This window comes from Marmota marmota, unplaced genomic scaffold (assembly GCF_001458135.2).
Source record: "Marmota marmota marmota unplaced genomic scaffold, marMar, whole genome shotgun sequence".
Lineage (NCBI taxonomy): Eukaryota > Metazoa > Chordata > Mammalia > Rodentia > Sciuridae > Marmota > Marmota marmota.
In genome coordinates this window covers 16,106,835-16,129,611 of record NW_025999842.1, presented here as the reverse complement: position 1 = coordinate 16,129,611, position 22,777 = coordinate 16,106,835, and positions in this window count along the sequence as shown.

The window sequence follows — 22,777 nt, the reverse complement described above, 5'->3', positions numbered from 1 at the left end:
GTTAGAGAAGATAATGCTAAGTGAAGTTAGCCAGTCCCCAAAACCAAAATGCTGAATGTTTTCTTTGATATAAGGAGACTGATTCATAGTGGGATAGGAAGTGGGAACATGGGAGGAATAGACGAACTCCAGATAGTGCCAAGGGGTTAGAGGAGAAGGGAGGGGGCATGGAGTTATTAATGATGGTGGAATGTGATGATCAATATTATCCAAAGTACAGTTATAAAGACATGAATTGGTGTGAATATACTATGTATACAATCAGGGATATGAAAAATTGTACTCTATATGTGTAATAAGAGTTGTAATGCATTCTGCTGTCATATATAAACAAATAAAATAAAAACAAGGAAGGAAACTTTGAAAAAAGTGACCCAAAATTGTTGGAAGCTGCGAATGAACTGTGGACATGTCTAAACCATCTCTAAGAGGAGGTGTACCCCTAGGAGAACTCTTGGTGTAATCCAACTGATCTGAAACCTCTTCCTTGCCTTAGTAAACATCCTGCTCAAAGAGAATTCTGTGATATCACAGAATTTACTGGCTTGGATAGCCCTAGGTACAAATACAACTCCCCAGAGGTAGAGAGAGATACCAATGTGCCCAACTAGTCTTGTGGCACCAGCTGCCAGGAGGAGGAAGAATTACTGTGCAAGTAATAAGTCCCCAATCAGGCGAATTTCCCCACAGCCTCTCACTACTTGTTTCCCTTGCAGAACCCTTCCTCACAATAAATTTCTTTGATGTGTTTCACTATGAATAAAGCATATGGGGGCTTGTTTCCTTTGTTAGGATCAGATCTATCAGGTCTTTTCCACCTGTCAAGCCCTTGCTTTCAATATATTTCTTGTCTTATATTTTATTTCTTAATACTACCTTTTCAGCCTTTTATTTCCAGCCAGCCCACACCTCCCATGGTTACTTATTCCCTTGCTGTTCAGGCTGAGCATGAGACAAAATAGTACTGCCATTTTTTAAAACTGATTATTACTGGATTTTTTTTCATACAGGTTTTTTTTTTTTTGGTACCATGATTTCAGAGGGATTAAATATTTTAAGACTGTTTTCTTCTTCAGGTTGAAAAACACCATAGTCAGCAAAGTTAGTATGAGAAATTTATTTTCCTAACTTTTTCATGAAAAGTAATGTAATAACTAAATTCCAGGTGGATTTAAGGGAAAAAAAAACTTAGATCTATTTAAGTTCCCTCAACTGTGCCACAGTGCCACAGCTTAATCTGGGGTTATATAACACTTTATTATTTGGGGGATTTTAGCAGATATGCCATTATTGAAATGAATGAGGCATAGTTTGTTCAACTTTCTGCTTCAAATCCTATTCTTTCCCTTTTCTGTTCCCTCTCTACTTTTCTTAACATATCTTTCCTCAGTACTGATCCAGATGTTGAGAGCCTTCTGTGGACTGTGTTATGCATTGTAGCCTAATGAGGGGATACGTCTGGCATTGGGAACCTCCTGTGGCAACCCTCACAGGGAATGACCTCCTGATGCAGGTGAACTTCCCCTTCAAGCTCTGCCAAAGATCCCACACAGCACCTGAGATGGGTGTGCCTTACCAAGATGCCAATCAATCTGCTGACTACAAGACATTACAAAGCAAGACTCTGCCCTGGAAACCTTATCCCCGCCTTTGATGTACCCCCTCAAATAAACCACTGGAGTCATCTTTTCTTTGTCTAGTTCCAGCTCTTGTGTGGACTGAATGTATCAGGGGCTCTGCTGTTTATATTTCTGGCTCTTTGTATTTTGTTCTTCACGAATTATTTTAGACTTTAATTTTTCAGGTGGCTTACACCCTCCTGGGCAGGAAGAAGAAGCCCCTGGCCCAATAATAATGATCTTTGACTTCAAAGTGTTTCTAAGCAATCAGAGTTTGTTTAAGTAGAGGCAGTATAAAGAAATGTGACAAACGTTGTCCAAGAAATTAGGAGTGGTAGGATTCTGACTTAGATTTGACTTCCTGAGGAAGTGATATCCAAGCTGAGGTCTGAGTGATAAGCAGCACAAATAAGAATGTTGCAGAGGGGAAAAAGCCTAATAGGTCAAAGAGGGAATTACAGGCAGGGACTGTTATGAGCAAGAACAGAGGGGTAGATAAGGTGAGAGGAAATAGACTAGTTGAATTTTATTCTTAATTTTATCCTTTAATTTTATAGTGTCAAGGGAGGTTGATTCAATTGTTGTGTTTCCTGGAAACAGGCTGTGCTGTGTCCCTTGAAATCATGAATTTCGGTCCCACAATCACTCTGTACTTGCTTTAAGCAAGGATGGGATGACATCTTCAAGTTTTAACATATTCTGGGGTTAGTGTGTCTAGCATCTGGTTTTCATCTTAAGTGGATCCAAAATGAGCACTAATCCACATAAATTATATTAAAGATTCTGGATTTATGAGAAAACTGTTCCATAAGGAGAAGGCTTGTTCAAACAGCACTTGTAAATCTCAGCTATGTAATTACATAGATGATCTAAAGGTGAGATAGCAGAAAGAATGAATAGAGGCATAGGGAGATATTGCCTGTAAGATATTCCATTGCATATGCTTGTTTTCCTAAAAGTAAGTCATCCACTTTTATTACATACTTTTACCATTCTTTAAATTTATAACCCTAAAGCTGGGCATAATGGCACACACCTGTAATCCCAGTAGGTAGGGAGGTTGAGGCAGGAGGATTGGAAGCTCAAAGTCAGTGTCAGCAACTTAGCAAGGCCCCAAGCCACTTAGTGAAACCCTTAGAAGAAAAAGTCAAAAGGACTGGGGATGTAGTACAGTGTTTAAGTATCCTTGTGTTCAATCCCTAGTACAAAAAAAAATTATAATCCCCAATTACTGAGAATTATTTTGCACTTTCTATGTGTCAGGCATTGCATCCTCCCTTTTAATTTCCAAAAACTTTACAAAATGATTACTATTGTAATATTTTATAGGAAGAAACTGAGACCTGAGAGGCTAAGTAGTTTGGCTAAAAAATCACAAACCTAGGCTGTAAATGATAGCTATCTGACTCCAGGATCTGTGCATTAAACATGCACAATATTACCTCTCAGAGAGAATACAAGGGAAAGTAAGTGATTCTGATGACAATCAAAATTGCAATCATGAAATAGATGAAGAATTTTTAGATTATGGTGGCTGAGATTTGCTCATATGAAATTATGCCTGATTAATAATTAAAACACTAATTTGCCTTCTCTGTGTATCAGTATGATTTAATTGGTAATGGTCTTGGTAATTTTTTAAAAATGTATCTTTTGTTTCACCAAGCACCTAGTGCTCAAGGGAAAGTATAGCTTGTTTTTCTGTTAGTAGAATTTTAAATACAGGTGACTCCATCTTTAAAGTACTCAGGAAGCTTGAGTGGCATCTTAAATATAACCATCTGGTAAATGAATTTCTGGAATCCATTTATAGAATCAATTTGGAGCTTTGCACTCTATAATTTTGAAGTGTTTTCATTCCTGGAAAATGATAATTTTGTTTTGGATATTTATGCATGAAATACTTTGTGATTGTACGGTTCCATTAGTAAATGTGTTCTTTCCATCTTGCCAACATTTATCACAAATAAAGATGCCTATCATCTTGGTTTTCTTATTACTCAATATGTATTATGATTATTGGTATTGATTTTATTAATGCAGTAGCATTCTATTTATGTTCTTTTTGAAACACATTCAGAAAAATTAAGTTTAAAAATCTAACAGGGTAAAATTGAAAAATATTTTTAAGTGTTCCATTTTCCAGAGCAATGCACATTTACTGACACTTTATTTGTGGATAATGTATTTGATTCTTTGTAAATAATTAGAGCAAGGAAATTAGTTCAGGCAGAGTTAGAAGCTTGACTTTATTATTCTCACATTTATTAACATCTTTTAGATTGTTCTAGTCCTTGAGATCATGCTGATTTTTTGATTACAGGTCTGTACCCATAGTTTACACTTCTTATCTTCTTATTTGCATAAAAAGAATTCTCCCTATTGGCTACACATCAAAATTAACTCTTTTCTATCCTATTCCAATTAGTTTTTTTTTTTTTTTTTTTTTGGTAGTGGGGAATGAACCAGGAGCACTTTACCACCAAGTTACATCCATCCCTTCTCCTTGTTCCCCCCACCTTTTTTTTTTTTTTAAGACTGAGTCTCACTATGTTACTAAGGCTGGCCTCCAAATTCTATTTCTTCTGCCTCTGCCTCTTGAGTCACTGGGATTATAATGTGTCAACATGCTTGGAACTACCAATATTTTATATTGGAACATTCATATGATAAAAATTGCTAATGATTTAATGAATTATGTCTTCTTACACTTTTATTGTAGTTCTGCATTCAACACAGTGCTCTTTTTATGTGTTCTTTTTAGACATATATGACAATAGAATGTATTTTAACATAGTATACATACATGGAGTATAACTTCCCATTCTTTTGGTTGTACATATGTTGTACATATATGTTGGTCATATATTCATATATGAACATAGGAAAGTAATGTCTGGTTCATTCTACTATCTCTTCTATTTTCATTCCCCTCCCTTCCTTCATTCCACTTTGTCTAATCCAATACAATTCTATTCTTCCCTAAACCATCTTCTTATTGTGAATTAGCTTCTGCATATTAGAGAAAACATTCAGCTTTTGGATTGGCTTATTTCACTTAGCATTATAGTCTCTAGTTCCATCCATTTACCAGCAAACATCATAATTTCATTTCTCTTTATGACTAATATTCATTGAGTATATATACCACATTTTCTTTATCCATTCATCTGTTGAAGGAAACTTAGGATGGATCCATAGTTTAGCTATTGTGAATTGATCTGCATTAATGTTTACACATTAATGTAATAGTGTCACTATGGTATGCTGATTTTAAGTCCTTTGGGTATATACTAAAGAATGGTATAACTGAGTCAAATGCTGGTTCCATTCCAAGTTTTCTGAGGAATCTCTATACTGTTTTCCACAGTGGTTGCATCAATTTGCAGTTCCACCAGCAATGTATGAGTCTACCTTTTTTCCCAACATCCTCACTAACATTTATTATTTGTATTCCTGATAATTGCCATTGTGACTGGAGTGACATGGAATCTCAATGTAGTTTTAATTTGCATTTCTCTAACTTCTAGAGATGTTGAACATTTTTTTTGTGTATTTATTGACCATTTGCATTTTTTCCTCTGTGAAGGAAGTGCTATTCAATTCCTTCATTGTTTGGGTTATTTTTTTTGTGATAAGTTTTTTTGAGTTCTTTATGTATCCTGGAGTTTAATGCTCTGAGGTGCAGGTGGCAAAGATTTTCTCCCCTTCTATAAGCCCTCTCTTCACATTCTTGATTGTTTCCTTTGCTGTGAAGAAGCTTTTTAGTGTGATACCACAGTATTGATTGATATTTAATTTTACTTCTTGTGCTTTAGGAATCTTATTTCTAAGCAGACATGATGTATATTTGGCCCTACTTTTTCTTTTATTATGGGCAGTTTCTCTGGTCTAATACTTAGGTTCTTAGTCCATTCTGAGTAGAGTTTTATGCAGAGTGAAAGATAGGGATTTAATTTTATTTTGCTGCATATGGATTTCCTTTTCCCAGCATCATTTGTTAAAGAGGCTATCTTTTCTTCAATGTATGTTTTTGGTGCCTTTGTCTACTATGAAATAATTGTATTCATGTGGGATGTCTCTGTGTCTTCTATTCTGTATTATGTCTACATGTGTAACACAAAGCTCTTAATAATGGGAATACTTTATTTTATGAGAATAAATGTATCCTATTGGCTAACATAAGAAATGTGGCATAAAATTTTTAGCTCCAGACTATATCCTTCTTATATAGTCACATATGATTACATGATTTTTTCAAAATAAGACTATCATATAATCAAGAGCTTTGAGGACCATGCCAGGCAGGGTTATAACAAGATTCAGGTGAAAGATATTTACTTGGGCACAAGTTTTATGGTCACCAAAATACTCACTAATCATGATCAAATATATTTTAATGCAATATTTAAAAAATAAATATTAATACAGGAACATGCAAGATGAATAACATCAAACTTTCTATTAATTACAGAATCAGTATTGCTATATTTTCTTTTGTCACAGGCTCCACATAACACCACACTAATGCCAAGCACTCACTATGTAGACTTATTATTCCTAATATGTAAATGTTTAAGTACTCATTATGAATAGAAACAAAGAGCATTATTTTTTTCTCTTTAGCTATTACATAATTAAAAGCAGAACAAATAAGTACAGAGATCTAATGTATAGCATGATAACTATAGTTGGTAATGTTGAGTTTTATACTGGAATTTGCTAAGAAAAGTAAATTTTAGGTACTCCAAAAATAAAAAAAAAATGGTAACTATATTAGGAGACAGATTAATTAGCTTGACCATAGAAGTCTTTTTACTATGTTTATGTATATCAAAACATCATGTTGGCCAGGGGCAGTGATTCATGCCTATAATTCCAGCAATTCTGAAGGCTGAGGCAGGAGGACTACAAGTTCAAGTCCAGCCTGAGCAACTTAGTGAGATAACATCTCAAAATAAAAAAAATAAAATAAAAAAGGACTAGGGATATAGTTCAGTGGCAGAGTGCTACTGATTCAATTACCAGTATCACTAAAAAACAACCAAAGAGCCCCATCATGTGTACACCTTAAATATATGCAACTTCTATTTAAAATAAATTAAATTAACTGAAAATAAACAAAATAAAAGCACTATGCTACATTTCATATCAAATGACAAATTCGATATAAGCATTCACCTCCTAGGGTGATCACACAGGGAAACCAAGCAGATCAACTAGGATAGAACAGTGTAGGTAGGAGAAGATAGTGATTTTCTGGTAGTAAAAAGCTGATGGAAAGGTATGATAAGTGCTAAAATAAGGTGTAGGAACCAGGTAGGAAGCTGATTTAGGAGATCTTGGAAGACAGAAATTGAATTCAGAGTAGGCTGGAGTGAAGCAGAGACAAAATTTACTATATATGGAACAGCTTTTTATGTTTTCAATTCAACTATGCTCTCCATATCCTCATACATGTGCATAGTAAAAGGGAGCCAGATGTTTATTCTAAGACCTAAAAATCCAGGGCTCTTCTCCAAAGAATCTGATTGCAGTTATGTGATTTTGTTTCTAAATTATGGCATTTGGAGGGTCTAAAAGTCTAATAGATTTGTTTGCTCATCTGTGGAAAACTGGTCTTTGAGCAATTCTGCTTATATAGCCAGACCTTCTGGTCATCAAGGGCTTGGATTCTAGGGCCAGAGTTCAGATTCAATGAAGTGAATGAGAATAATAACACATTAAGAATTATCAAAAATTTCAAAATGATATGTTCAATGAAACTAATTGTTATAAGTATTATAAATTCATATTAAGGAAAGATATCTAAAAGTGAATAATTCTAACTTCACAGAAGAAGCATATTACCTTTCTGGATCACGTTCAACAAACTTGTTCTGGAAAAAGGTCAGATGGGAAATAGTTTTGGCTTTGTGGACACTTCGGTCTCTGTTGGAATCCTTCAACTCTGACTATGGCCCAAGGGAATAGTGGGAGCCCCAAATGAATTGTGGGCTTGTCTGAGCTATCTCTAAGTGGAGGTGTGCCCTCGGAGAACTCTCTGTGTCATCTCACGGATCTGAGACTGCTCCCTTGGCTTGTTAAAGTCCTGCTCAAAGAGAATGTGTTACTGGGGAATTTATTGGTTCAAACACAACTCCCTAGAGGTGGAAAGAGATACCAGTGTGTCCAAGTAGCCTTGAAGTGCTGGCTGCCTGGAGAAGGAAGAATTACTGTGAAACTGACAAGCTTCCAATCAGGCCAACTTCCCTTCATCCTCTGGCTTCTTGATTACCGTGAAGAACCCTTCTTCAGAGTAAATCCTTTTGCTGTGCTCCTCTATAAATAAAGCACTTGGAGCCTCACTTGTTAGATATTGGATCCATCAGGTAGAATCCTCCCACCAAGTCCTCTGTGTGAAATGATTTTCTTCTTTCTCTTCAGGCCTAGATTGTTTGAGTCAAAATTGTTCTTGTCAGGATTTTGATTACAGCAATGAAAAAATAAAAGAGGCTAACACAGAAGCAAACTTTAAAATACATAAGATAAAAATGAACACAGTAGAAATCTGAGGAGTCTCATGCACTCCCATATTCATTGCAGCACTCTTCTCCGTAGCCAAGAAATGCAAACAATGTAGGTTTCCATCAGGGGATAAATGGATAAAGAAAATGGGTTACATAGGCCCCCATGGAATACTATTCAGTCAAAAACATGATGAATCCTGTCATTTGTAACAACCTGGATGAAAGTAGAAATCATTATGTTAAGTAAAGAAAGGCAGGTAGAGGAAAATAGCACATTAGGATCTTATTACTGAAATATGAAATGATCTCACAGAAGCTGAGAGTCCCAGAGGCTGGGCAGAGTAGAGGGAAGGAAAGAATGGGGAGAAATTGATCACAGGATGCAGTGTTATAGATAGCTAGGAGTAGAACATTCTCATCTGTTATTGTACAGGATTGTAACTAAATATAACAATAATGTACTGTACATTTCAAAATATCAGAGAAAGGAGTTTTCACAATAAAAAAAGGAAAATATTCAAGAAGATAAATGTTTTCATTTGATGCAAATATTACAAAATATATACATTATTGAAATATTATATGGTATAGCATTAACATATACACCTTTTATGTTATTTTATTTGTTAATTTTAGATATACATGATAGTAGAGTGTATTTTGAAATATTATACATACAGGGAGTATAACATTCTAATTAGGATTCCATTCTTGTGGTTGTACATGATGGGGAGTTATGCTGGTCATGTATTCATACAAAGGATAATAAAGTTATGGATAGCAAAAAATTTAAAAGACAATTTTTAAAAAGGTATTTAATATAAAATAAATCAGAATAAATAGGGAATATTAGAAAGGACCAATCCAGCAGGACCAATCTTTATTTCAGTAAGAGTTTCAGGAAAAACAAAACACAACAGAAAATAGAGGACACTAAAATATTAAAGAAATATTATTATAGATATAATTCAAATCTTCAAACTAAATCATGGAGACATTTAACTTAATAAACAACAATATTACTTTTAAGCTTTATTTTGTAGAAAAACTTAATTGGGTATGAAATGGAATTTGGGGGATTTTAATTAGCCTTTCTCGATTATTGATGAGTTTCAGATCCTTGTCATAAACTCATTGCCTGTTTAGATATCTTCTTTATTTAAGCATCAGTTAACTTTCCTTCTTATTTTCCTTACTTTCTATTTTCCTTTTCTTTATTAAAGTAAAACTGTTATTTATGTATCTCAAATATAACTTCTGTTTTGCTTATGTGTTTTGGAAATGCCATATATTTCTCTGGTTTATCCTTACTTGAATAATAATCCAATTTATCTGTCATTTCTTTTGTGGTCAATGCTTGTTTATTTCTGTAATATTTAAGAAATCTTTGCCTATCCTGAAGATTTAAAAATATTCTTAAGTTTTTTTTTCTAGAAACTCTATGGTTTTAAATTTTATGTTATCATGTGGTGAGCCGCCTCTGCTGTTTCTGCAGACTATGGTCGCCATTACAAGATGGCGTTGGCTCCGCTGTGGTCTGTGACAAACAACTCCTAATTTGGGAGAGTTGGCGCATGACTTTTCATCACCCTATGAGAAAGCTCCACGTGGCAGCTTTGCATTGGGGCTTGAGATGCTTTATTAAGGCTGGGAGGGGCATCCGGGGAGGAGAAGAAGAACTATCAAGGGCCTGAATAAACTGCTGAAAGAAGATTCCTGAGTTGTGTCTTCCTTGCGGGCAAGGGGTCGCAACATTATCACCTAGAATTAATTTGTGCATGGTATAAGTTCAAGATTTTAGTAATATATAATTGACTTTAAATCATTCATTTATCAGATTCTGTATTCAGCTATTGTTTTTTAGTGCTACTTTCATCATAAATCAGTTGTTCAAACACATGTGAATCTATTTTGGGACTTTTTATTTCATAAATATTTACCCATCATTGTGCCTATACCAAACTATGTCTTTGAACCTCTTCTTTTTCTAAAAGATTGTCTTGTTTATTCTTTCCATTTAGAATGTTTGCCAATTTACACACACACACACACACACACATATACACACACAAAAAAAACTATAGATTAATTTTAAAATATTTGATATCTTTAGCAGTCTGAGACTTCTAAATTATTTCTATGCTTCATCCTTCCATTTATTTAATATCTCTCAGTAATATTATATATTTAATTTTGTTCTGTGGGGGTCTTCAACATCTTGTGGATATTTAGTCCAGTTAGTTTGATGTTACTGGATACTTTTATAATTTTAAAATTTCATCTTCTGATTCAATTGCTAATAAATTGACCTTTATTCTTATTTTTATTTTTTATTTTAAAGTTACAAAAAGTGACTTGCTGAGTCTATATATTGTATTCTATTGTTCATTCTTTTGCATTTCTATGTTCAAAAATTGTAAATTATTTGACTAATTTAACTTTTTTTTTCAAAATATACTTTTTTTATTCTCCTGGTCTGTTTTGTGCTGAATGATTGTCAGAATAATGCATAATAGATTAGAAAAGCTCTTTTTGTCTCAATCTTCATTTCCAGGAAAGTTTTTTAGTATTTCAAAATTTCACCATCAATTGTGTTAGTTGATGTCTAAAAAAGTTTTAGACACTCTTTATCAGATTAAGAAAGTTTATTTTTTTAAAATTACCTAGTTTATTATCAAATGGTTTCTATGCTTCTACGGAGATCATAGTTTTTCCTCCTTTGTTGTCTTAACATGTCAAATTACATTCATTTTAATATTAAATAACTTTGAATTTCTGAAATAAAGTATTTGGTTATCATATGTTATTTATTGCATGTAGTTTTTATTTAGTTCACTAATTTTTATTTTAGAATTTTTGGATCTATACATAGAAGAGGAATACATTATTTTCATTTCATTTTGTCTCCTCTAAGGATTTTTTTATTGTTTAAGCTTTGATCTTTAATTTCTATCCCAGTTTCATCAATATATTTTATAAATATTTGAGTAATTCTTATATTTTTGGCATGACTGGTGACTTTTGTTTGAGTGCTTCTATCTATAAAAACTTTTAGGAAATTGTTTGAAGCATGGGATAATATATCCTTGCAGAAAAATATATACTTTATTTCATAGTGGTAATTACAACAATGACAGATTATTTTAATCCATCCAACCATGAACTGACGTTTAAAGTTGAGGTTTTTTTCTTCTGTGAACTGGTCCAATTCTGTTTCATTCTTACTCTAATTTGTAACCTTTTTTTAAAAGCCTGGCCTGTTAACCAAAACTTCTTCTTATTGCTGGGTTTTAATCTTTCATTTCTATCCTCTTCTTCTCATAAAATTGTTGAAAATGCAATAGAACTTTTACTCAATTTCATACTCTCTCAGTTGCAACTGTAGAATCATAAATTACTTGCAAAGAAAATGCAGTACAAAATATCATGCTCACTTCTATAGATTTCACATCTCTTGGAATTTGGCTATTTGAGGATTCACAGCACTGGTAGTTTTCCAAGCCCTTAAAATATGGAATTTTAAATATTTTCCCATTGTGTTTATAATTATTTTATACTCATTGTAAGTAAGGATACAAATTGGTTTTCTTTCAAAATTAAAACTAATGCTCCTAATACTACAATATATTAGTACATTTTTTTCTATAATGATCTACATTTCTATCTCTGTTTTATTGCAAATTGACAAATAATTCAGTTTTTACGAACCAGTCTTTACTCTCTTAGTCCACTTGCTTGTGTTTCATATTCTAATATGAAAATGATTATTAAATAAAGGTGAAAGAGAGGAAGAAAGGGCCTAGTCACGGTTGTGAATGAAGAGACTTCATCAATAATTGGAAAGATAATAATTAGTATTAAAAGGTAACCAACAATATTAACTGGTTTTATCTAGTGGTATACTGAATCTAGGCTGATCACTTGAACAACAGATTGCTAAATTTTCAGAGATTGTTCTAGCCAATTCTCTGATACTTTGAAAATGACATTGGTGGGAGTGTTCATATTACAGAATGTAGCTTGTGCAGCAAATTTCAGGGTTTTTTCCCCCTTATTGATCCCATTGTCAAACATTTACTACCATATCACCAATTGTAGCCATGGAGCAATTTTAAATATGGAAGCAACTGACTCAGATTTTTAAATTGATTTATATCATTTTCAAGTCTTATGAATTACATATTGCTTAAAATTAAAATAGATAAGCAAAGAAATAGAACTTTAAGCTGCTGAGAGCACAGATAATAAATAAAAAAAATAAATAAGAAATGTTTCAAAATAAGTTGATTCAGGAGATTAAAATGAGAATTAGGAAGACTGGGGTGAAATTAATTTTATTTTAAGAAATTTTCTGTCTTATATTCTTATTAAATATACCACACTAGAATTTTTTGACAAGTTTAAATATATTTATTATATAATAAAATGTGTACATTACAGATATATAAATTTATGCATTACATTTAAAGCTATTTTCTTAGTTTTAAGAAGCAATATAGTATATCCTATATTTTCCCATTATTGCTGCTAATCATAATTGAGCTATCAGAATTGATAAATGTATGTAAATATGAGATTAAATTACAAATGGTGTCTAGTCTTAAAGTCACCTACATCATTTCAGTGCACTAAGTACTTTCAATCCACTAGACAGCCACTGATCAGGTACAAGCATGATGTTCCTAACACTCTTTTGGGGATTCTAGTCAAGTCTGCTCTCTGCAGAAACCCAATTTGTCTTCCTAAATATTGATGGCAAGCTGTTGTTGAAATACTGCTTCCTTGATGTAAGCAGAATAAAACATATGCAGCAAGAAAATACAACTTTCCTACAGATATATTTCTTAAGGGACAGAACTAGATCTTGAATTTCCAACTGAAATTTAGTTTAGAAGAGTGTAAGAGGTTTACTGTGCTTGCTTGCTTGCTTTCCACTCCATATCATTTTCTCATTGCTTCCATCACTTATTACTAGGCCTCTTTTCCTTATGTTTTGTTTTTATTGGTATAAGATTGTAGAATGTGTTTCTTGCAGTGCAATTTCCCAGATGCAAATTATTTGCATCTGACTCTTATTTTCCTGTTGATTTCTATGTAAGTTTCAGTGTGACACTGAGAACACAGCAGAGTTTTATGATTAATTTTTGCTGGGGAAAAAAAGGATTGGTTTAGATATTAACCATGATATACCAAAATTTTATGAAAAGGGAAAAAACATGTTTTGGAGGGAGGGATTATCATACAGTTTGAAAAAAATTGTAATATGTTATCAATTTTGGCTTATAAATATGACCTAGAAGAAACTATACCTGAAAAATGAATAATTGTAGGGAATATTTTTAAATTGACTTAAAGCTTTGCATTTTAATGTAGAAAGTCTTTATATTTAAACATACACTGTTAAAAATTTAAGTAACCTGCTTCCTTAAAATGAAATAAAAGTGTCTGAATTTGCTTTTCAAATGTGTTAGAAGAAAAATAATTTAGTAAGTAGAAATCTCTCATACTCAGTAAAAAAATTGGTTTTGTATTTGCTTGTCAAAACAGAAAAGTGTTTTGACAATAGGAAGATTAAATTTTATCTTTTTTTTTTTTTGGTGTACTATAACCTAGCTAAAATTTATAGGGTAGGACTATGTTAGAGGAATTGTCTATCCATTTTTAGAATTTAAATTAGATTGTATAACTAAATTAGAGAATACGAAAGATAAGATTCTTCCTAGTTATAATTTCATCACTTGCCTCCAAGTTAGATGTAATACAATTGATGTACACATACAATTGCAATATGTGATAAGTTTTGTAGATATAGAGGAGAGAAGCATCTACACTAGGCTAAAATGTCTGGCTTTTGCAATCATTCAGGAAAATAAGGAAAGAAATACATTCTAAATAGAATAAAAAGTTCTTATGAACACTTTCTAAGGTGAAAGTCCATATTATTTCTTTAGCTAGTTACAGAAATCCAAAATTCAACTGTCTTCAACCATTAAACCTTATTTTATGGCATGTGACAGAAAGTAAAAAATGTAGTGATGCCCAAGTTGTGACATGAATTGATGTTTGGGTTTGTTCCTTAGCTATTTTCTTAGCTCTGTTCATTGTTTTCTTCTTGAATGAACAAGATGGCTACAAACAGCAATTGGATAATGTGTTACTTCTTATGTGCAAATCTAAAAAAGAAATGCTACTTCTCACATAATATTGGAATGTAAATCTTTCAACCTGATTTGAAAAATCTGAATCCTGTGCTCAAATCTGAACACCCATGAATAGGAGAGTGTTATAAAAGTTCATTGATTCAGCTTGGGATTCAGTGCCATTCTCAGAGGGTTTGGGATTACCATGAATGACCAAAATAAATAAGTGTTCCCTTGAATCATAAAACTTTAATGGTAAAAGGAGAATACTTTGGTACTGCTGGTACTTCAGACCATTTCTTGCATTGAAATATTATAGTTCCTGTTCTTCTTACTGTTTTGTTTTGTTCTTATATCAGTATTTATGAAACTATATATGTGATTTTATTTTTCTATTTGTTTTCTATATTCTCACAAGAAAGCATAAGTTTAATAAAAACAGATATTTTGGTCACTGTACTCAACTGATAATTCTTACCTGACAGTTAATAAACATGACTTGAGTCAATGAAATCATAACTACAAACAGGGGGGAAAAGAGTAAGAATGCTTCCATAACACATATGACTATGAATTTTGTGACTTTGTGTCAGTATTAGCAAATGAAGCATTGCTTTGAACTCCATAGTCATGAACAACTAGATTGCCCTTTTGCATTTGTCTCACTACAATTGTGCTGAAAGACATGCCCATCTGCAAGGGGCCATTGTTAATGGGGCAGATTCCCAGCCTAGGGTGGGATTTATGGTTTCTCTAGCTTTGAATTCAGATGCCTGCTGCCCTGGTGTGATAGAAATATGCAGTACTCAACAGTCTTGAGCCAACAGCTGTCCGGAACCAGAAGATATGGCAGGAATAGTTAAGTCCCAATTAGCCTGTTCCTGCTGACTTTGTTTACCTTGAAGAACCCTACCTGACAATAAACTCCTTTGATGGGCTTCCCTTTAAATAAAAAATTTGCTGGCCTTTGTCCTTTGTTAACAATGCGACTCAACAGGTCTGGTCCACCCACCAGGCCTCTACTTTTGAAACTATTTTCTGTGTCTTTTGTCTTTATTTCTAAATATTTCTTCAGACCTCTAATTTTCCAGCCAGTTACCCCTCCATTCGGCTTACTGATCCCTTGCTTTGCGGGATGTAGCAAGAACTTTTAAAGACTGGAACTTAAGTGTAGGTTTGGTGTAAAGATAATATATTCAAGGTCAGGGCTATTAAGAGTTACCTATCAGTTTTTATAGAACTGAGGTGTTGGGAGCAGTAAATCAATCAGGTTTTTGTTCACCAACCTAAGGCAGAGGCAAACCTTCTGAGAACTCTTGGTAGAAATGCAAAGATTGAAACTGTCACTGGTGACATCCTGTTCAAAGGGGGTTCTGTGCAGCTCACAGATTATAATGGTTCATGGCCTTGAGTTCAGATGCCAGCTGACTGGAGGTAGAGGAGGTAGAAGAGATATGGGCACAGGCTGATATGCTTTAATGGGGCTGTTCCTGCTCACAACATCATTTTTGTTTATCTTGAAGAAGCTTTCCCACAGTAAATCATTTTGATGTTTAAACCTATATAATAAACGTGCGGAGCCCACCCCTGGCCAGTCTCTCTCCCATTAGGAGCTTGGTTAGTGCACTGAGTCCTGCTCTCTCTATATTTTGTGTTTGTCTTTTTTTCTCAATCTTCTGGTCACCAATGCTAGGAAAACAATAACTGCCTTGGGGTCTCAGCATTGAGGAATTTCTATGGATGCAGGAATTTCAGTGAAAAAACTGGCATAGTTTCTGGAAACCAAGAATGGTTCATTACCCTACTGTTGAGTTATTTTGGGAAAATATGTCCAGAGAGTTCATAGGTTACTGAGTTATTGATTTTAGAAGAAAGTTCTGAACTATATTTGTTGATTCACCAACATTCAAGTATTATGTGATGGTAAAGAGGATAAATGAGTTTTCCCAAGACTATGTAGGTGTGAAAGAGACGACTATCTTTCTGTAAAATGTTCAGGATGTAGATGTATAGACTGGGTGTGCATTTTGCTTTGCAAGTGAATTGTGATTTCAAGGAGAATGCTCTAAAAGATTCCATAAGTCTGTAATTGGGATTGTTGATGCATGCCTATAGTCCCAGCTATTCAGGATGATGAGGCAGGAGAATCACTTGAACCCAGGTGTTTAAGTCCAGCCTGGGCAACATAGGAAGACTCTGTAAAATGTAAAAGAAAGAAAGAGAAAATATAAATCAAAATTCTATAAATCTAGCTCTATCCTTGAATTGAGGGTCAGAGTTAATCAAAGGTTTTGAATTTTCTAGATTTTAAAGGTCATCTATTAAGAAGTATTTCAAGAAGAAGCCTTAGTATGAAAGAATAAGCTAGACTGAAACATCATAGGACCTAATAAAAGCAGTCAATAAGCATATTCCTTTCTTGAGGTCGTTGGGGGAAAAGTTGAGAAATGTTTTCAAGATGATGAAGCCCTAAGTTACCCATATTTCAAATCTTATAGAAAGTCTGGCTGGGCACAATTCAGAGCCACTTATCAAGCAGAAACGAACTTTATTTTTAGAACACATGCAGGACCACACGAGCTCTCCAGGAATTCCCTCAGAGCCCAACTGCCACCACCAGCTTCCCCTGAGCCTCTCAACCCCCCACTCCTCCTGCTCTTGAGGCCCATTGGCTGGATTGCATGGGCAGAGCCAAAAGAGTCCCCCAATGAGCAGCTCCATGGTCTGAAAGGGCAGGGAAACAGCCCAATGAGCATCACCACAGAGGAGCCAATCAGCTGGCAGCTGGAAGTTTGCTGGGGCCACTGTGAGCCAATCAGCTGGAAGTTTGCTGGGGCCCTTCAGCTGTGGCTCTCAACAATGGGGGTTTATGAAATGCCAGCAATGACAGTAAAAGGCCAAAGGATATATCAATCTTGCTTATACCTCAGAGATGTAGTCTGGGCTGTTGGGACACATTAGTGTAAACTTCTATGTGTCTTTCTCTACTGTTATGCATTTCTGAAAGGTATTTATGTCATGTATTTTTTTTTTCAATAGTTCTGCTAGGCATTGTAGGACTTCAATGAACTCTCTATAAAATTAGGTCTGGCATTGCTCAGGAATATGTGTGTTCTTATAGGTTTAACAGTAGTATTCTATTTTCAACAATAGAATTTATAAGAGTTTCGAGAACAACTTGAAATTATCAATAGAATTTCTGATCCACAAAGCGAATAATAGGCAAAGAAGAAATGTAGCTATTTTTAATTGAAATGTGTTCCACATGTAAACTATACATGATTTTTAAGACTTTGTATAAAACAAGTAATAAAAATACCTCAGAAGAATTTTAATATTAATTTCTATAAATTACTTAGTTGTATTTTAATTAGATAAGTATTATAAAATGTTTATTAAGCATTGCTAAATATTGGAAAATAGTATATAGCATTTATTGTGTGAAATAATGGAGAAAATTAATTTCACCTGCTTATTTCCCTTTAAATATGGCTACTAAAATTTAGAAAACTACTTGTGGCTTGAATGTGGCTCACACTTAATTTCTACATTTTTGTTTGTACTTCTTAATGTATCTTCATTCTATCATAATTGCAGAATGAGAGAGTACATTTTTATGTTTGTGTATGTATTTGGAGTGGTTAATAGGTTAGTAATTACCTTGTTTCCCCTGTCCATTTCGAGTCTTAATTTTTTGACCCTAAATTTAAAATGCTAAACACAAGTGATATATCATGAAAATACATTTCTGCCTTTTTATATACATAAAATGAATATTAAATGAAGGGATTTATGGGCTTAGATAGCTATCACATCTTAAAAGAGATAACATGTTATGTGGATGTATACAATGAATTTTAGACTATTTTTCCATAACCTTTATACAGCACTTTCTTTGGAAAAAAGAACATTAAAGCATGAACTGCAGATGTTATAGGTATTATTTATGACAGCTTTTAAATGTTGATACATTTATCACTTATAAACTTCTGAACCCTGAGGTAATGCTGAAATCCCTTGAAATATGTTATTATAATGTTCAAGTTTACAAGGGTATTTGCTGAATTTTATATATAATTCTAAATTTGAAAATATAAATGAATGTCCTCAGTTTATAATTATTATAAATATTCACATTGATTTTTTCATGAAATGACTCATTTGAAACTAATTATTAAATGTCAAATTTGTGGCAAGTACTTTTCTAAGTTAGATTTTCATAGTATACCTATAAATTTGTTACCATAATTACTCCTTTATACAGATCATGCAAAGGATACACAGAGTCTACATTGACTAATTTGAGTGACATCATCTAGCTGATCAGAGTAGATATGAGATCCAACCCTAGAAATCAAATTCCAACTTCCCAAACTAATTGTCATGACATATTCTCTCTTCTAATATTAATGTTATTTACATTCTATAAACTATTTTTACTTATTCATTAGATATAGTTCACTATAAGTTCTACAGACACATGCACACACACAAATTCACTTTAAAATGAATTTTACATTTATTAAGCACTAACCATGCATCACACCCAGTAATAAGGAGTTTTTAAAATTTATTATCTTATTCATCTCATCGTACAGCAATCATTATGGCAATTGTGATCCCCAATTTAAGAATGAAGGAAACTGAGCACTTCAGAGTTGGGGAGCACGGCTGGAACTCAAACCCTGATCATGCCTGAGGCCCAATTCCTGTTCTTCGCTACTACAGAACTGGAGATAAGTTGCAAGATAAAATTGTGAATTCTTGTAGTCAACCTAAATATATGGGTATTGTAAAATTGAAATATAGGATTTGTTGAACAATTAAATGGGAAGTTAAGTGAACAAAATCACTGGGTTTAGGAGCACACTTTGATGGAGAAATTTAAATGGAGAAAATGAATGAAAGGACATAATATGGGGCAAGCTACATTGTTTTTACTGATTCTTTCATTCAACTATGTAAGTGGTAGAAAAAAGATCACTGAGGCAAATTAGATGGTAAAGGTACAGGAACACAGGTAAAATTCTCAGACATCATTATCAAATGATGAGACACTTCAAAACAGTTCATTGTAGTTTTATAATTGACATCGTTTTGACATGTTTAGATATGTTTTAACTAGAAGATCACCCTCAGTTTACTATTGATTAAAAAAAAAAACTGATTTTGATTCTTTGAAATCTGTGCCCTGGGGACTTAAAAGCAAGTTTTTAGAACAAATGGGAATTACATTATGCTTCTGTTTTTATTTCCTAACTTCTGGTTTTATGTAAAGGTTTTGTTGTAGGGACAGATGAGGCAAGGCACTGAAGATAGCAGGAAAGGATTAATTTGGCTGCAGTCAGGTTCAGCGGGCACAGCTTTTGCTGTAATCAATTAATCCCCAGAACCCCGAGTTTAGGTAGTTTCAGAATTTTATGCCCAGCCTGTAAGGGGAGGGGCTCAGAAGTTCACAGTCTGCAGAATTTCACATAAAAGTAGCTTTTTATTTCACTTTTCTAGGCAAGTTAACCCTTCAAGGACAGTGCCTTAGAAGGGGAGAACTTCTTCTCCATTTTTTTTCCTCCTCCTCTCAGAGGTTTCCATGGAGCCCAATTTTTAACTTCTCTTATCTTAGAAATAGACATCTCTTGAAGCTCCAGCTCAAGGCCAGGGGCCTTGTTAAAGGATTTGTCTTTTTTATCACATTTTGCATTTGCATACACACTTCTACAAACTACTATACTGGATACATGTTTGTGAAAAACAAGTAAAGAGACATTCAGCACCTGGAATGCTGATTTCTTCCTGGCCAATGGCCAAGTAAAATAGAGCAACAGGAAAATATGAAGTTTAACTTCATTGAACTTTTTTATAGGGACTCTTTTGCTTATAGTCTTAAAATCAATTATGATGAAGATTTCTGGAGAAGCTCAGCTAAGATTTTGTGTGTGTGTGTGTGTGTGTGTGTGTGTGGAGGAGGGGGTGCCACTACAGTTGGTTTATTTATTTGTATTATAGAAAATAATTGAATGCAGTTGGTATCTAGATTCAAAGTCGTGCAGAACCATTCAGTAGTAAAGAAATTCATGCGTGGTCCAGTGCAGGAGGTTATAAAGCCACAGGGCCACATCTTTTCATCTTCTCTGTCTGGGCTTTAGGACATTATGAAGTAAACCAAGTGTTACACTGCAGAGCGTGAACTCAGATGAACAGCAATGAGAAGTATGTGTGTTCCTATGTCCTATGTTTACTGAAAGGTTAATAACTGCAGAGAAATAAAGCAGATGTTTTTATGTTAGTATAATTTGGATTAAATGCTGCATGCCTTAGAACGTGGTATACTCTCAGTGACTCTATTAAGGTGTTTTTTTCCCCTTTTTTACTAAATCTCCGGGAGATAATATACCTCACCAAATTATCATACAACAAATATTTGATGGGGTTGGAGCTTATATGCCAGTCTCTTTTTTATCTTAAAATCTGTTACAGATAAGAGGTTCCTCAAGGGAGTAAAATTTTAGAGGATCCCTGGAAAGACATATTTAGACTTTAAGAAAAAAAAATTATGGTTTTCTGATTATGGCTAGCTCTATACTTGACATATATAGATTACAATCTGGAGCCTCTCCTTACAAACACCATTATTATCACATTTTTTTTAAAAGTATTTATTTGGAACTTGTCTCAGAATAATTAATAAGAATGGCAAAGATAGATATCATCATATTGATCAACAGTGACCTTACAACTGAATGTTTCATTTATGTTTTCTGATAATGCTGTCCTGGCTTTATATTCAACAATTTTTAGGAACAAAGCTTTTCAATCTCTAATGATCTTTCTTTCTTTCTTTCTTTCTTTCTTTCTTTCAATTAGAGGAAAGAATCAACTTTAACATTCCGTGTCATCCACTTCTTCTACTCACTCTGCCATTGAGGTCTGGGGAAGAGTGAAGAAAGAGGAAGCGAATTTGGGCAGAGCAATCTGTGCATGCTCAAAACTGTCCTCTTTTGCTCTTGGGGAATCAGTCTGCAAGAGACTGAAAGAGTAACACAGGTGGTATTTATGTCTCAAAATGCCCAACATTTAGTGTATGTTCTGAGAAAACAAAACAAAACAAAAAGCAATGAAATTTATATGTGGAGCAGTCTTACTGTGTGTGGCTTGGGCCTTCTCCATGTGAGGAGTGTCTTACTAAACTGCCCAGGCTGGACTTGAACTTGTGACTCTCCTGACTCAGCCTACAAATTTCTGGGATTACAGGCATGTGCCACTGCCCCTGGCACCAACATGTATTGTGAAGCTAAAAGAATATAAAAATATATGAAAACTTAGGAATACATTTGTTTTTTCACAAGTCAATGATTTGAAAACTTAATAAAATATACTTATTTATATTTAATAAAGCTTCCTCAATGACCTTGGAAAAATATAAATTTTCATTTCATATGACAATTTTTAAAATTTATAGGTATATAGAAAATCTATACTAATAAAAACTATGATTATGGAAAAATACAGTTATATTTTATAAAAAATATTTTTTAAAACTTCATGTACTGTTTGTAAAATATGATGAAGTCTTGGTTAATAAACTACTCAGTACATTTAATCTCACACGTCACAAAACTCCAAATGAGAAAATGCACACTACATTTAACCTCATGAGCTAAAAAAATCCCAAATGATTTCCTACGCATTAGCAATGACATGAGCAAAAAGTGCTTTATTGTGCAATTGCTAACTGTGCAAACTTACTTCCTGTTGCATAAAAAGGCAGTTGACACAGTCTTCTCTCAAAGCTCTGCATTTGAGTTTCCTTTTAAAAAATGCCATCTCAAGAAGTTAGAAAATAAAAATCTTGAGTGAACCTTTAAAAAAGAATAAGTAAAATAGAAATGAATATAACTAAAAAATGTCAGACATTATCAAATATATAAGATTATCCTATCCAAAATTCAATTCTTTAAAAGTCTAATGAAATAAACAGCTTGAATTTAATATGAATTAAGAAAATGAGGATTCACTGACAATAACAAAGAAAATAAAAAGGGAAATTAAACAAAAATAAGACAAAAAATTAGGAATGGTCTAAGAAACCTATGCCATTAAGTTTGAAAACTTAGAAGAAAAAATGTTGTTTTCTTGAAAGTGAAAAAAAATACTATTTTAAGAAGTAATTTTAAAATGTACAAGAACATTTCTGCATTATCAAACCTTTCCCCCTTGAATAACCCAACATAGTTGTTTTTATAGGTGAACATATATCAAGGATATATAAGCCTTAAATTTTTTTAATGTTTTTTTTTTAAGTTGTTGATAGACCTTTATTTATTTATGTGTGGTGCTGAAAATCAAACCCAGTGCCTCACACATGCCAGGCAAGTGGGCTACCACTGAGCCCCAGGCCCAGCCCTATAAGCCTTCACTTTTGTTAGCTATAGATAATAAAGCATATTTGGAAACTCATTTACTCAGTAAAATATAACTTTGAAACAAAGATACAAAGTGTAAAAGAAAAATC